The sequence below is a fragment of the Amphibalanus amphitrite genome, unplaced genomic scaffold (genome assembly GCF_019059575.1).
Source record: "Amphibalanus amphitrite isolate SeventyFive unplaced genomic scaffold, NRLGWU_Aamphi_draft 000329F_arrow, whole genome shotgun sequence".
In the NCBI taxonomy this organism is placed as follows: Eukaryota; Metazoa; Arthropoda; class Thecostraca; order Balanomorpha; family Balanidae; genus Amphibalanus; species Amphibalanus amphitrite.
In genome coordinates, this window is record NW_024881824.1 from 542,785 (window position 1) to 559,282 (window position 16,498).

At 49.7% G+C, this 16,498-nt stretch overlaps 1 protein-coding gene across 1 annotated transcript in view; it reads right to left on the reverse strand.

Annotated features, from left to right (window-relative positions):
* Positions 1-16,498, reverse strand: part of LOC122388634 (TSC22 domain family protein 3-like) — a 105,137-nt gene that overhangs the window by 26,688 nt on the left and 61,951 nt on the right. The gene's annotated exons all lie outside the window — the stretch shown is intronic.

Genomic DNA, 16,498 nt, shown 5'->3' on the forward strand with positions numbered 1-16,498 from the left:
TCAAAGGTCAATCATATGCTTCGTCCGCATCCTGCTGATTATGCTGACCCGGCCAAGGGATCCTTCGATTAGGTAGGTATAATATAATTGTGTCCTTCACTACTCCAGAAACGCAAGCGAAATTTTCTTATTACTTGAGAAGCAGGCCGCCAGTTTAACAAAACGACGCCTGTAGAAATGCTTTGTCGAAGTATCCAAATTGCGATGCCATGGAAAAGCACCTAACAATCCCTAATTATGGTCCATACGCTTACTCACACAAACAACTCAGAGCGTCCTATTGTAATTTGTAGGGGACGAACCGGATTTCCCCACTGGTCTGTAACTTTCCATCGATACCCAGGGGGCAAGACTTCCCCATGTCTCGTCACGGGCGGCCCGCCCCGACACAGGTGGATGGGGATTCCCGCGTCCTTCCGGCCAGGTAAGCGCGGGGGGGGGGACAAAGGGTTCCATAGCAGGCGGTGAAGTGATGGGGAGACCGGAGAAGAGGGAAGGGAAGGGAGGAATATTTCGGTGCTCCGCAGCAAAGTGAGTCACCTTACAGTGGATAAAGGGTAGGCAAGGACTCTGGGCCGATATCAATATTCGTGCACATTCAACGCTCAGGCTTAGGCATTGGGAACTTAAAGGAAAACACACATGCAGTTGACGGCAGCCTTCTGCTGTTGCTGTTTCCTGTGATGAGAACAATCTTTATTACAATAATGATGATAAGTGGTGCATCCATAAACCTAACACCGTATACGATTCGTGCTTCATTGCAATGGAGGGCCGTGGGACGTTTCGCCACACTGCGCTGTGGGCGGTCCAACCTCAGGTCACGTTCATACTCCATGACGCGAAGTAGCCCATGGAGAACCGCCACGGCAACAACAGCAGCATGACGACATCGGCAGCAGTAGCAACGCGGCATACTGATGGTGAAACGTTCCTCCTGGAGCCAACCCGCGAGCCATCGCCGGCGGAACACGCGGACATGATGGAATTCGGGGTCCGAGGTTCACGCCCGTCGTCCATGCCTTGAAACTCAGTCAGATTCAGGGGAGAAGGTAGCCAGATAAACGTAGGTACAGGTGGCAGGAACGCACGCTGGTGTCAGCGGCAATGGTGGCAGTGACATTAGTCTTACATCGATCCGTCCAGCTGCGATAAGTGCCACAGTCTGACCAGTTGCGACAGTGTGATTCACGGCGGTAGAGTTGAGCCGGATAGCTCCAGCACCCAGCTGGGGTTTTAGAGTCGGAGACTGCTGGTCCTCTGAACCGGCTGGTCTATAAATGCCGCGGTTCTGGGACGCCACATTTAGACGGTGCCGCCGCCGCTAACCGGTTGCGTGACGAAAACCACTCCATCGCGTCGTTGCAGTAGAGCCACTGATCAAAGAAGCGGCAGCAGTGCCGACCTTTCACCAGCCGTGTGTTTCACGTTCGGGCTGCTGCCACTCACACCGCGGTGCTCCGCGTAGATCCGGTTATCTCCGGATATTTTCAGCTCGGCCTGAGGGGCGGAGCCGGCTGGTTGTCCTGCATTTAAAGTCAACTTTCATCCTGATTATTACAATTGCATATGTTATAGTGATAGATATGGTCGAGGCTACCTGGACTCAAGGACAACGACGGGTAAACAAGTCCAAGAATTCCAAACTAGTTATTCGTATTTTTGGTCGGTTAAGTGTGCGATTTTCCTGCTGGAATACACTGAGCGAGTCTGAGTGACGGCCGTGAGGAACGCTGGGCCTGCGCGGACAAAGATAGGGGCGCTCAGAAGCCCTACAAGCCGGTCGCTGGCAGCTAGTGTCAAATGGAACAACGGCGACGGCGAGCGCTAGTTTTCAATACATTTAGACCATTGATTGCGATTTCTGCTCACACCGATGAAATACACCATTTTCTCATGATTCTAGGTATGAACGTTCAGGCCCCACGGTGACAATATCCCGCACTCAAAATTTCCAACCCATCTTCGACATTTTCCAACAGCCCCACACAAAATCCAATACCGTACGTGCAGTAAACCATACGAACCTTCATACCATTCCAACACCTTCAGAAGACCAGTCTCCATCGCTGCTATCCCACCTCCAGACCAACAGCAGGCATTCGGAGAGCGCCACCCTGTTACCAGTCCGGTCAGCCGGTCATTCGATCCAAGGCTGAATGCATCGACACTCGTTGGCCAGTGGCGGTGGTTCGGGCGGCGATGGTTCGGAGAAAAAGCGGTGCTACACGCCCCAGGTGGCAGCCCTCGGGTCTCCCAGGTGTGACCCAGAAACGGCACATGAACGAGCGATCGACGGTGATTGTTATGGGAGCCCATTATGGGGCGTTGGCCAAATTTGTAATGAGGAGAATACGGTGGTAGGAGCGGTATGGGTAGTGTGATGCATGCTAAGGAGGCACCATGGGCTGAACGGTAGATACGCCCGTTAAATACATGCATTGGTGTGATGGGGAACGTTATCAAATATTTACTGGTCGGCATTTCGGGAGGTGGCAAAATGGAATACTTGTCCTCTCTCCCATTTCATTTTTTTTAAAATAGGTTCGGCGGAGCGCGAAACATGAATACGGAAGTCCAAGTTCAGCGTTTTAATACTGAGGGTATACGGTGAAATTTCACTGGATGAGGATTATTCGGTCGTCTTGGATACCCCAAGACTCGACAACACATCACTGAAATTCAGTGTAAAGCAGCTTATTGTAAATTGCAATATGCCTAGGTCCCTTCGCTAAAATGAAGCTTCTTTTAGAAACATTAAATCTATTGTGAACTCTACTAGTATCCGTGGGCTTAACCCTCGCCGGCCGAGGGGGGCGGGCGGGTGCCGCCCCCCATAGGGTTTTTTCGCGATAGCTCCGAACACGCGGGCGATAGAGAGCTGAAACTTGGCATACCTGACCTTTGATCCAAGCCGCATCTTTTGACACCAACCACATTTTTGGGTCAGGTCAGGTCACTGACCTATGACGTCATAAGTGAACCTCTGCACGGTCTTCAGATGTCGCAACTTCGCAACGCCCTCACTGCCAGAGGAGATGTCACAGGGAAATGAAACTTGCAGGATCTAGTATCAATTATGAGTCTCACAACTTGTATATCTCGGATTTTTCCTAAAGGTCATATGAGGTCAGGTCAATTTCGTGACCTCACCATTATAAGTCAATGGGGAAAAATGAAAACTGCTATTCTGGCGCCGGGAACGATCTCCAACTATCTCAAGCACACAGAATCGTGATTTGATGCACTCCTTGCAAGGTAAGATGCGTCACTTTTGCAATGTTGACCTTCCGTGACGTCATTTATGACGTCATCAAGGTCATATTAGTTTTTCGTCAATAACTCCCGATCAAATTGAGCTAGCGAGTCGAGAAAGCCACCAATGGACTCAGGAAGACCTACCGAATCGAATGATATGCGACATGACCTCTTTCGACCAACTTCGTGACCTGGGGGTGCTGACCTGACCTTGACCTGAGGTCAACACCCTAAGTTGACCTGACCCGAACAAAAAGTATACCATTCGACGCGCCTGAGCGAGGCGAACACGATGCTGCCAAAATCGCGGCTCTGCGGCCGTTTTTTTGCGAAGTTATTCACCAAAAACTGAACCGTACACTGGGGCACTTGACCTGACCTCAGAGGTCACCGGTTGACCTAGGACCTTAAAATCGGGTACCAGTCTCTGCGTCTCGTAGCGGCGCACACGCTCGTTTTTTCCGCGACGCGCTAGCTCCACCAGGGGCGAAACGGCGAGGGGGGGTCGTACCCGCCCCCCCCTCGGCCTGCGCGTATGTAGAAAACCAATAGGTCCGGCGAGGGTTAAATGTAGAATGAAAATTTGAAGGGCTGTAAAGTTCACATAATACCGAAGCATAATTTGCCACCTTCACCGTATGCGCGCAACGCGCATCCTTGAGATGCTGTTGCTATCGTTTCCGGGCGTTCATTTATTGACTGCTTTAGATGAAACTGCGTGGCTTCCGAAGTTGGCTAACAGCTTTCGCCCAAACTATAGCGTCGAAGTATGCAGCACCAGCAGATTACTCGTAACACAGCATTCCCAACACGCAAAACCCATTTATGAACATTTATCGACGCCCGCTGAACGACAGACGCCGCATTTATGCATGCTTGACGCTTCCGTTTCTGTCGACTACGGAGTCTTTGACAAACACGTCTGCATAACCACTCCTGTGCATTTGTGGGAGCAATGCTGTTTAAGCGTATCCATCGCCACTTGCCCCGTCTCGAACAGATCAAGCGGGCGGCCATTGCGTGCCGGTGACGGGTCAGGGTCACCACTGTCCGGCGGAGTTACAACACAGGGCACAGGGCGGTGTGAGCCGGCGTGCGGCGGTGCAGGGCGGCCACACGAAGCCCAACGTGTGCCGCCCAGTGTGACGAACACACAGCTGGTCGGACTACGTCACAGCCGCGCCGACCGAGCAGACCGCGCGGCGACGAGAACAGGGCAGATCGTGCCTCAGAGCGGAGAAAATAGTTAGCTACGTGTCAGACAGCTGGAGCAAGCGGCGATGATGGAACGCAGTGTACTGCGTAGCTGGCGAAGTTAGAGCAAACAGTCTGGTGATTTGATTTCAAAGTTCACCTTCGATCAAACTATCGCCGCGATCTCCTTTTTTGCTCCTCGGTCGCCAAGCAGTCTGGCGTCAACATCGACTGTTGTACCCTGACTCATGCTCCAGAGTTCAGGTTTTAGCCCCAGGCAGCAATGATCGCCCAATGCCCGGCTATAAACTCTAGGCGCCTGTCTGTCTAGATCCGCCGATCTTCGTTGCAGACGAGGCAGAGTAACTGCACAGTTGAGCAGTCAGTTTCAGAATATCGCGGCCGCCAGGCTGTCTGCCGCTGCTGCCCGGCCGACCGAGGCGGCACGTATCGTCTATGCTAATGTGGTTCATGTAAGTGCCTCAGTAGATGGTATCCAGACACGTGAGCACAATTCACGCCCGACAGCACACGTAAGCCAGCCCGAGGCGGGTTAAGCAGAAGCGCCGCCGGGACTGATAGCGGTAACAGGTGGGCCGCTTTGTTCCTAGAGTAGCGACATGTGAGCGAACAGGAGCTGAAAGAAAATGCGACTCATCCTTCCCACCAGCAAACGTGAATGAATGCGAGTGATGGCCTGACCGCATTGGAAAGTTGCAGTGAGCCCCGACATACGGAATACGGATGCCAACACCGCTGCAGCGCCAGCCGAACCGCAAAATGAGCTGCCCGTTTTGATGAAAGGTGTTGCCGATTTTCTCCCTCCACCCTACGCACACTGACCTGCATACCACATGCATCCCCTTGAGCCTTTCCTCAGAACCCTCTTACCAATCACGCCACTCTTTCTCTGGAAGACTCCAATTAGGCTGGCCATTCCTCAGCGGAGACCGTTTCCGCCGGGCTGCCCCCGGGCCTGCGATGATCTCAGCGCACGCACACAGGCACGCACCCCGAGAGTGGCGCGGAGCGGGAGGGAGGAGTCACCTTGACTATCCCACCACGTCAGGCGGAACTGACCCTCGCAAGCCGGCGTACCGCGCAGCCGCGTCAGCGGGAAAACAGCACTGAAAGCCGTTCGGTGCCACTCTGAAATGGAGGTCGCGCCGATCCGAGGGTGTTTCGCCTCACGCCCGCGGGCCCGCGAGGGTGCGGTCGCATAGAACGGCGGACAAACAGGCTCACAACTGCGTCAGAATCGCCGCCGGCGCTGCGCAGTTCCTCGCTAGCAGCGGAGAAGCTTCCACCCAACGAAGACGGGGAGAGCGGAAATGTTGGAAAGTTCCCAACATGATCGCCAGCGGGCGAAGCGCATCGATCCGTGCGTGGGTGGCGGGAGGAGGGAGGGTAACAACGCGGACCGGACGCCACAGCTGATAGGCCTGGGTGATGTCACCCATCCGTACTGCGGCAATCGCAGCAGCGGGGCAGAGTCACGCGCTGACATCATTCGTTCGAGTCGCGGTGAGTCACCCGCCGAGTCATTGTTAGCGATCCAACTGCGCAGTGCCCACGGAGTCAAACCAAATATGGTAGCAGCATGACTCTGTTGCGACTTGCGAGGCTATCGTCAAGGCGGGGAGGGCCCAAGTGGACTCAAGACGGGCGTAGTCTACTCGAGTCACCCGAGTCACTGCAGCCGTTGCGCACCAGGCACGAACGAACACCGGTGAGAGTCGCGAGTCATGAAGGCGGGACAATTGACCCATTCGAGTCACGCCCGTCGAACAGTGCACCAGCAGGTCGATGGGCGGCCCGCTCTCTGCAGAAGGGTGTGGCGCACCTCCACCTCGCTCTCCTCTCCGTACCGGTCACCGCCCCATGGTCCGACCCGTTCACGGGGCTCGTTCGTTACTGTCGGCCCGTGACCGTCCCGCCATGACCGGCCGTTTGGCGAGCCTGACCCGCCATGACCGGCCGGCCGTTTGGCGAGCCTGATGGGCGCTCGGTCGGTATGCTGCCGCGGCGTGTCCGCCTGCGGACGAGGCTGCATCTTGTCTTGTCTCTCATTGCAGAATGATGGTTAGGACGGTGATGTAGATTAGGGATGAAGCTAATGGAAAAGGTGACCTATGTCGTTAGTACAGGTGTGGTCCAACTGCTCAACGGTGATGTGGCCGAAAAATTGGTGGTTTGTTATTTTCCTATTAGAGCGTGCATTTATTTGGATTAGATGAACTGTTTTCAATCGCAGACACGAGCGTTTCAAGGAAACACAATATTTTAGCACTCTGATAAATGGCAAACAGAGATGTAAGACCATTTTCTAGTTGACCGCCGTGTCCTATGCGTGATAAAAACACGACCTTTTTGAAACAGGATACCATCAAACAACTTCATCTCACTGCGGCCCTAACGATAAACCTACCTACATGTCTGTCCTGTTACCTCTTCACAACATTTGACCGAAATGAATTTACTACCTACATGCCTATCCTGTCACCTCTTCACAGCATTTGACAAAGTGGATCTGTGACTCACACCAATCAGCGACATTTACGTCAGCATGATAACAAGCTCTTGACCATTGGACCTGTGCCATCCGATCGGATGAGATCATCTCTATTACGGATTTCAGAACTGTGTTCACCATCCGGTTACACCCAGAACAACGATACCGCTATGCTTGCTGGATTCTTGTGGGTTTCGGATGTCAGGTCGGAGTCGCCAGGTACGGGGACCCGCAGTTGCTACTGTACACGAACCCCAAGTCTAACCGTCTGTCCTGTCCAGTAACAACCGATAACATTGATATCGACTGCTGGTCCCTGTACAAGAGCAGCTGAGGTTTCCTGTGAGTACCCTCTGACAGCTTATCGTTGTTCCCTGTGAGGGTGCTGGGACAATTTACTCAGGGTCGCTGTACAGTAGCAACTGCGGGTCCCTGTACATACATCGGGGTCCAAAACACACCGCAGGTTGCAAGATGTACCACAACAAACCTTGCTGTTGCTGGGAGGAAGAGGTCAAACATGAGTCCATTAGTTCGGCTGGCTGGGACACGGGTGCCACCTTGCCAGAAAGCTGGCAGAGTCCCTACCATGAACGTCCCTTCACAATGCATCAACACCATTTACTTTCGCCGGCATCTTTATGGACAGAGGCCAGTCGGTGGTGCCAAGCTGCAGGGGCGGCGGGGGTGGGAAGGGGACGGGGTCAACAGGAGGCCTGGGCAGCGCGCCACCACGCGTGGGCGTCGCCAGGGGAAGGGACGGGCACCACCACCTGCTGCGCGGCACCCATATCAGACCGCTAAGAAGCACCCCCGCCAGGCTCTGATACCTCCTGGCGCTGGATGGGGGTCCGCCGCAGGACGGGCCCGGTCACTGGTGACCCCATTCGCTGAATAATGCAGCGATGAGCGGCTCTAAATTCACTCCAACTGACTCAAACAGCCGTCGTAGCGGATCAGCATGCCAACCAGAGTGCCTGGCCCGAGTTATGTCACTGCCAGGTCAGCCCTCGATACCGCCCCTACAGTCGGCGACCTAGACGGCGGAGGATGGTCATATCAGTGGCGACAGCGTCGGTAAACGGTCCCTACCGCCACATCCGGGAACCAATCCTTCCACAAAGCGTGACCCAGCATATGTTATAGTTCGTGAAGAACGCCAATCGCGCCCTTCCCGCTGCAGTCTCCGTTTCCGTCTCCGGCATTCCCCAACGTCGCAACGCAGCGATAGGTAGGTCAAGTGTTATTACCTGTCGAAAAGTTACGACTCGCACGGCACCCACGAGACTCCCGCATGGTTGGTGAGTGCCAGACCTCCGGGAGTCCAAGTATCCCAGACGACAGAACACCACAAATGCCGTGCAATGAGCCCGTAACGTCAGCAGTCAGCGCCACCTCCGTGTAACAACCACCACCATTCCACGTCGGCAGCTGACCGCCCGTGCCGGCCGTTCGCTCACACTTCTGAATGGCGCCGGTCATTCACCGCAGGTAGGTCAACAGCTGCGGCCTTCGTCGGCTAGACGAAGCCATGGTCGATACCTAGCCGCCGGGCGTATTTACAAATTACAACCGAGCTCCGCCGTAGGGTATTTTATTTCCGCCGTAGTGTATTTCAGTTGGGGTATTTTCTACCATACATCTGCCTGAGCTTGGGGTAATTACAATTTGTTGGCGACGTTAAAAAATGATGCACCTTTTTTCGCAGAATAGGTTATCGCATGTGCATATTTTTGCCTTTTTGGTTGCGCTTTCCCTCGCCCGTATAGGGGGAGACGTTGAGCGGACCCCATCGGTTTTTCGTGAGTAACTCGCGTAAAAACCGTCCGATCGCGACGAAACTTTCAATACCCCCGATTTTATCAATTTTACTCCTACCCTGAAAATTTCATGACCCTGACCCAAATGACCTTTGACCTGTGACCTATTTCTCGAGACCATGTTTGGCCCGAATCGCGATTCGGCGTATGTCGGCTCGCATTAGCCGCGCGTTTGCAGTCTTTACGTGGTTTCAAGCGTTGAAACATGTGATATGATGCTGGTCCCATGCATTAGGGTGGGTGTCACATGAAGGTCAGGTCAGCTCAATGACCTTTGATGACCTCGGTTCACTTTTTCGAGTTTAACATGTATCTAAGCTAATTTTTGGAGCTGATTTCGAATTTAGCAACCATTTGAACATTACAGGTTGTGTAACAAAATCATCCGGACATCTTTCTTCCCGCTGTAGTTTAAAAGCAAAACATTCTGGTACTTTTTATTTTGACTGAGCATGTAGCGTAGCCACCTTTCATAAAAACACAGTGGCGAATGCTTTGGAGCATTTCAGCCAATGGATTCTCCAGCACACTGGCTTTGATGCGGACCAACGCCGTCTAAACCTTCGCCTGCGGTTGGGCTGTGCTTGTGGCGGGCGTCTCTTATGTCACCTGCTGAACAAGAGCCCACAGGTTTTCGATTGAATTGGGATCGCGACTTTTTCCAAGTCATAAGCGTTAGCCCAGAATGATTGAAGGTTCTATCGGCATCACTTCCCGTTCTGTAGCGCGCCGCCCCGCATGAAGACAGCGTGGCTTGAATCAGGCATCAGTGCGCGTTCAGAAACCGAGCCCTCCTATACCGTCTGGTTGAGCGCCTCCGACTATTCATTGGCCGTATGTTTCTCCGGTAATACTTGACGTTGATGGCGGTATTATGTGACACTATGTCCTATTGGAGGATCGCTAGGCAGCTGAACATGCTCCAGTTCTGGATATTGTCCGGATGTTTGACGGCGGCGAAGGCCAGCAAGTTCGAGCGGCTGACCGCCCATACATGGCCGATTTGACGGTTCAAAAGATAATAGGTACCAGGGTTGTGCTTGACTCATGAGTTGAGTCAAATTTGACTCAACTCTGACTCAAATGAGTCAGATTTGAGTCGAGTCGGATAAAATGTTGAGCTGTTGAGTTGAGTCAGAGCTGAGTCGGACAAAAATATTAAGGTGTTGAGTTGAGTCAGAGTTGAGTCAGTAAAATAACTTTTGACATTGAGTTGAGTCAAGAACATTTAGGAACATGAGTCAGCTGACTCAACTTTTTAGAAACAATATATAGTATAAGTTTTCATTCTCCCCCCGCTTAACAACTTTGGCCTGGCCCTGCTGCCGGATTTTTTTACCCCCCCCCCCCGCTCAACAATTTTTTATCTGAGTCAATTTTGAGTCAACACATTTGACTCAACAAAAAATTTGAGTCAAGTTTGAGTCAACTCATATTTTCATTGAGCCGCTTGAGTCATGAGTCGAGTCAAGGGAAAAAATCAGCTCCTTGTTTGAGTCAGAATTGAATCAGGGCATTCTGAAGTCGAATGATGAGCCGAGTCGGCAAATTTTTTTGAGTCGAGCACAACCCTGATAGGTACAGCTCGAACGGCTACCCAACCAACCAGACCACCTCACCCTTATCATTCTTGGACCAGTGGACGCGATCTGGCGTGAGGCGAAAGGTGGTGAACTGGTTGTTTTCCCGTCAGTTTCGTTGTCTTTTTCAGTTTGAAGGGCACTAGAACCAAGTTAAAGGGCGGGTAGCGGTAAACCATGATATGGGATCTCTTATTATCTGACTTGGTAAGAATTCGAGTCAATTTGCGGATTGATTGGTGCCGTTTCCTTGCCGCTATCTTGATGACTCTCCTCACCACTTGACAGAGGGCGGCTTTTGTGGTCGCGACCGTGCTGAGTCTGCCACCGAAGTCCCAGCTTATTACACCTCAGGCAGATGTGCAATTGGCTGCTGCTGATGTCCAGCTGCTGGCAGACCAGCTTCTGGCTCATGACGCCGTGGATGCCGCCATGCAAATTTACCACGAAAGGAGAGATTGTATCCCTTTTTCGCAACTGCCTTGGACGAAAACTACCATGTGAACCCGTCAGTGAATCGACTCCTACTCAGAGCAACAGTCACATGACAAGGTCAGGTCACTGCTGAGTTGAAAACCGATACCAGAGGCACGTATTCATCCAATATTCCCACTTCTAACATCAGAAAGGATTAGGAAACTGTGCAAACAGATATGGCGAAAAAATAGATGTCCGGATAATTTCGTTACACCCTGTACTGAAGTAGTTTTAGTGCCTTCGTAACATGTTACGAAGCTGTCAGAGAAAAAAATAGCGTTCTGCCCCTCCAACTTTTGCTTATTTGTAGAACTTTGTTACATAGCAAATCACTGTTGTTCGCATTGAGGAGCTTTGAAATGTCTGTGTAATTCAAAATGTTAGTTCTGTAATCAAAAGAATTGATTCAGTGTTGCACATAATCTAACTTAACAACCGAGCATTGCAGGTTTGACAGCTTTTTGCCCCACCAGCACCACCTTCCCTGGAAAAGCTCCACCCTTGCCTATGGGCAAAAAACATAAGGGACAAAAACACAAAACAAGACAGATAAAAAACAAAACAAAATGAGCTCATTACCTAATGAAGTTCAGTCTGGAGCAAAAACATAGGTAATAGGTATTTATGTCAAATTAGAATGAAAGATTAAAATCAACCTGACCAGGTCTCACGGTCTGACCTGATCCTAACCGCCTTACTTCACCTAACTTAACCCAATTCAACCTAACCTACCACAACACCTGCAGAGGTACCTCCCTAGAAAATGACGCCCAGGGAGGTGTCCAACTTATTGGAATATTACCATGATTGCTTGTCAAAATGTGTGTCATCATGCTCTTGTTTGACAAGTGATGTATAATAAATGTGACATCCAAAAATGGTCTCCTGACTGTTGAGTGTTGAGTGATCAGAATATTCAAATAATCAGGGTACAATGCTGTGCATCATAGTGCACACTAATCATGTTGTTTTTGTGTAAGCCCTCTGCACATTATTGTGTACACTGTCATGTGCACCTTAAGGAAAAAAAGTGACTGGTGGTACATGAAAGGGGTTGTGCAACTGTGAAGTTCATGCCCTTGGTCTTGCTGGAGTCAAATGCCTATAGCTATAGCACTTAGCAGGATCAGTGAGGGTTGTAGACATGCTACATACACTGTGAAATGTGAATTGAAGATATTGGCACAAAGTTCATCCATAATTACAATGCTTAACACCTAATGTAAGAAGCAACATAAATGCCCAGATCATACAGCCCTCTGGTCACCATCACACAAATTTATTGACATACTTTGCAGGCACATATTTAGGTACATTCATAGCAAATACTTTCGATTTGATTCAACAACTAGGTGCTAGTAAGCTTGCATTTTTGTAGGTACAACAATGAACATATATTTAATCATAAAAAAATTCTGGTGGCATTCATCACATACCTTTTTACCGAACAAGTACCTATCTACCATGCAATGATTCTAAAATTTGTCCGCAATCCACCTATATCTCAACTGACACATTGAAATTGAAATACCCTAACAAAACCTAGAACTGTACAAAAGAAGAATGCAATGCTACAAGAACTATGAAGTTCTGAAGTTATTCTCACATGTTGAATGTTGAAACTCTACATTTGTCGTCCATTTCCACATTTGATTGAGCCATCATATTGATATAGAACTGTTTTCGCTGTTCAGTCATAAGCTTTTGCACAAATCTTGAATTTTTACACATCATCTTGAACCATGCTCCAGTCTTTCCAACAAGGTACTATGGAACATCAAAGCAATTTTGATTTGTTACAACAGCTTCAGATCATGATAGGCTTGAAGTTTGTTACACCATTTGCCAGACAAACCTCTACAAAATGTGTATCAATTCCCAAACTAAGCAATTGATTATATCAGTATTTGCAGTTTCCACACAATTTTTCATAATATCATTCGATTTTTATATCAAGAAACCCAAATAATCCACAAATTGTTATTGAAACACTCCCACACTTCAAGAGTTCACAGCAATAACCCGCGCCCCGCTGGGGGGGGGGGGCAGAATCTGCCCCCCCTCCCGTTTTTCGCCAATAACTTCTAAACGCGTTACGCCAGCGACGTCAAACTTTCAGTATCTTATCATACATCAATGTGACACATTCCCTGAAAATTTTAGCGAAATCCGTCGGAAAATTTTTGAGAAATTGACGTTTTAGTGACGTCATGTTCGCCATTTTCGCCTCAAAAACGGCAAAATTTCAAACGCCGCTAACATCTTCATTTTTAAAGGAATCAAGACGTAACAAAAAAGGTTATACGTGATTCTACTTTGTCTATCAAATGGCTATCTCGGTTTTTTGAAAATTTTGGATTTTGGCCAAAATTTTTCCAAAAAACTGACTTTTTTGGGAAAATATTTATAAAATCCAAAATTTTGAGTTTATCGAAAAAACCGGAATATATGTCAAAGAAGTGGTCTATGTGCACCTACATACCAATTTTTGGAAGAATCGGTTCAAAAATGTGGGAGTTATTCAAAATTTTATGACGTCACGGCACACAATTTTTTTGAAAAATGATTTTTTTGGAAGTTCTAGACCTCGTACGGAAACAAAAATAGCACCATTCGATTCGCCGTGAAAAACTGCATCGGATAGACACCTTTTTAGGCCTTAACAACCAACTTCAAAATTTGACCTCACTTGACCTGACCTTGACCTGACCTCGACCTGAAAATCACCCAGAGGTGGTCCATATCACTTATTGAGTGTGCCTATTGAATTCCATGAGTAAAATGACCCATAAAACATGTGTCGCACATGCCCTTTTCTATATTTTGTTTTTGGTGACCTGACCTGACCTGACCTGACCTTGACCTTGACCTTTGAATGACATTGTGTGCAACGAATATTGTCTTGGTAGTCTAAGAACACGTTTTGGGCAATCAGTCTCAGTCCATTCTTCGGCAACTACGGTGCAAGGCCGATACTGTAGAAACTTGCATTTTGTACCCTTGACCTGACCTTGACCTGACCTCTGACCTACTTAAGCAAAAAAATTTGGGCTCTTAAGATCCGCCTTGTTGAGAGCTTTCGATTGCCGTTTTCCCCGTCTTTCTACGACCATCGGTTCGGAAGTTAGACAGGGGGGGCAGAATCTGCCCCCCCCCCAGCAGGGCGCGTATGGCTGAATAGCCCAGCGGGGCGCGGGATAACAACACAACTTCAGAAGCAAATAAACATTGCGCCAGATTTCGTATGAAACGCGCCATCATCCTGAAGTTTCTACCACAGACGGTAGTTTAACCGCAGCCGTAGTGCGAAAACCCCTGCCCACCTTATCCCACGGCGGAGCTCGGTTGCAATTTGTAAATACGCAGCCGCCGGTCCGACAAACGACTAGCATCGGCCACGAGGTACGGTGGTGATCCAAACGAACTGCGGCTCTTCATTCCTAAACAAATCCCGACCAATGTTTACTCCCAATGATCCCAGGTTGACTTTGGACGGCCACTGCGTGGCGCTACCTTACTGCGCAGTCGATAAGGCGGGTGGCAACAGGCTCCGCGTGTAGGTGGGCTGACCTCGACAGGGTCAGGCGTTCACATGCACTCGGTGGCGGGGGTGCACGGTTTGCTGAAGCCTGGCAGCTGTCCAGATTTGGTCGCAATCTGCATGAGGTGGCTGCATGGAACGACTGAGCCGTTTAAGTTTGCTATTTTCCCCGAAATACAAGACTGATGGGTTCATCTTTTCGTGACATCCTGCTGGCGGAGCGCCTACAGGTAAGAAACTATCTATAGGGTGCATTTCTTAGCGTGATTAAATAGTGCACTGTTTGCACTGTGCACTGGTTTTTGTGTGTGTGTTCGCAGAAGCGCAATAGCTAACAGGGAGCAATCGCAGGAGATTCCAACTGCTCAAGGCGAGTGCCAGTGGCAACGGGACTCCACCCGCAAAGCTCTAGAAAGTAAGGAGGAATACTAGGAGAAGACGCCGCAGTGGTTCGATATTGGGTCGATTTCCGCAGGTCACTGCTGCATTATGGCTCATCGTATTACCCACGTATCCATGTTATATACTTCAGTTACATAACCAATAATCTGTGCCTATCATCCCACACAAGCTTCCGTCGGAAGTTTCTGGGTCAAAGTTTTCTCAATATCAGAAGTTCAGTTGTTCCTTTGGTGAACCCCAGCACACTGCGGCATCCAGGTGAGCATTCCACGGCCAATTCAGCCAATAACCGCCCAGCAGGACGAGGACATCAGGAGCAGTTCAGCCAATTGGGGGCAACTCCGAGCTCTAGCCGCCCGACGACATTGCAGCGATTTGTCTGGTCGGTATCCGGTGCCAGAATGACCTGAGTAATATCGTCTAAAGCAAACAATATTTTAAGGGGCGACAAATATTTGAACAGAAAGCAAAAAATGTAAGAAAAATTAAATTATCCGCAGGTATATCGATTACAAATCGTTCTTGGAAAACGATATCCAAGTTCAGAAGGACATAAATAGGTAAACGGACCTTGATAATGACAGCTTGACAAAGGAAGTTTATTGTTTATTATTTCCAGAACCAGCATCAAGGTGCAGCCAGTCAGCAATGGTCTCCAACTAAAGGAGTTTTTGTGTTCTTGTCAGTGTTTTGCTGTCATAGTTGGTGGCTTTATTGGTGCAGGGAGCGCAAGCACTGCCATTTGCTAACAAAATGGCGAGCCACTTGGGTGGGGCCGACGAGGTTCCAAGTTCCATTGCTCCTCGCCAAGACAAGGCCGACCAAACCTCAGGTACAGAGGTGGTGAACAAATGATGACAGAACGTCACTCTGGCGTCAGGACGTTGACATGAGCCGCGCATCTCGTCTATTTTGACAAAGTAGGACACTTCAGTGACATCAGATGGTACCGATGCGGAGAAGGGGTGATGCAAGTGCCAAGTCTGTGGATGTTTTGTCACGAGACTGATGACGAAGGATAGAGGAAGTCTCCAAAATGGAGAACGGCTTCGTGGAATTATGGAGTACGTCACAACAGCTGTCACACAGCCAGACAAACGCCTTATTGCTGAGAAGGATGAGAAGGTCTGTAGGTTGGATCATGGATGATTGGTTGCGGGCTTAGACGTGGGCAAACAAAACACAATATTTTGTTCAGAAATTCACCGATCGGTTTTACTTCGCATGAAGAACATCAAAATATCTTGTAACGATGATCAGAAAATATCAAGCAATAGGGAGCAGGCACTTTTGATGATTGAGGAACGTACAAGCATACTCGACTCAAAATGTGTGATTCAAAATGTCATTTCGGCGAAGCGAATCCGCCACCTTCCTCCAATAAACTGAGAACTCGAGTACCGAGAGGAAAACCAATCATACCCACATTGTCCCTATGCCGGCTGACCTTCAATGCGGACACATTCTACACTCATCATAGATGCTCAACAAAGGCCAGTAAACACACAGGGCCGGTGTAAATACCGACATCGGCTCGGCGGCCACGTCAGCGGCACACCCAGTTCGCGCGCCGCCGCACCGGTCACCGAGTGCCGCTGACCTTGTGAGAGCGGGCGGTACGCGGGACCGTTCACCGCACTGCCTGACAGCCAAACGGCGTCTTTGGCGAGTCTTCAGATGTCAGTTAAGAAGACCTGAGCGGCTCCCACAGATT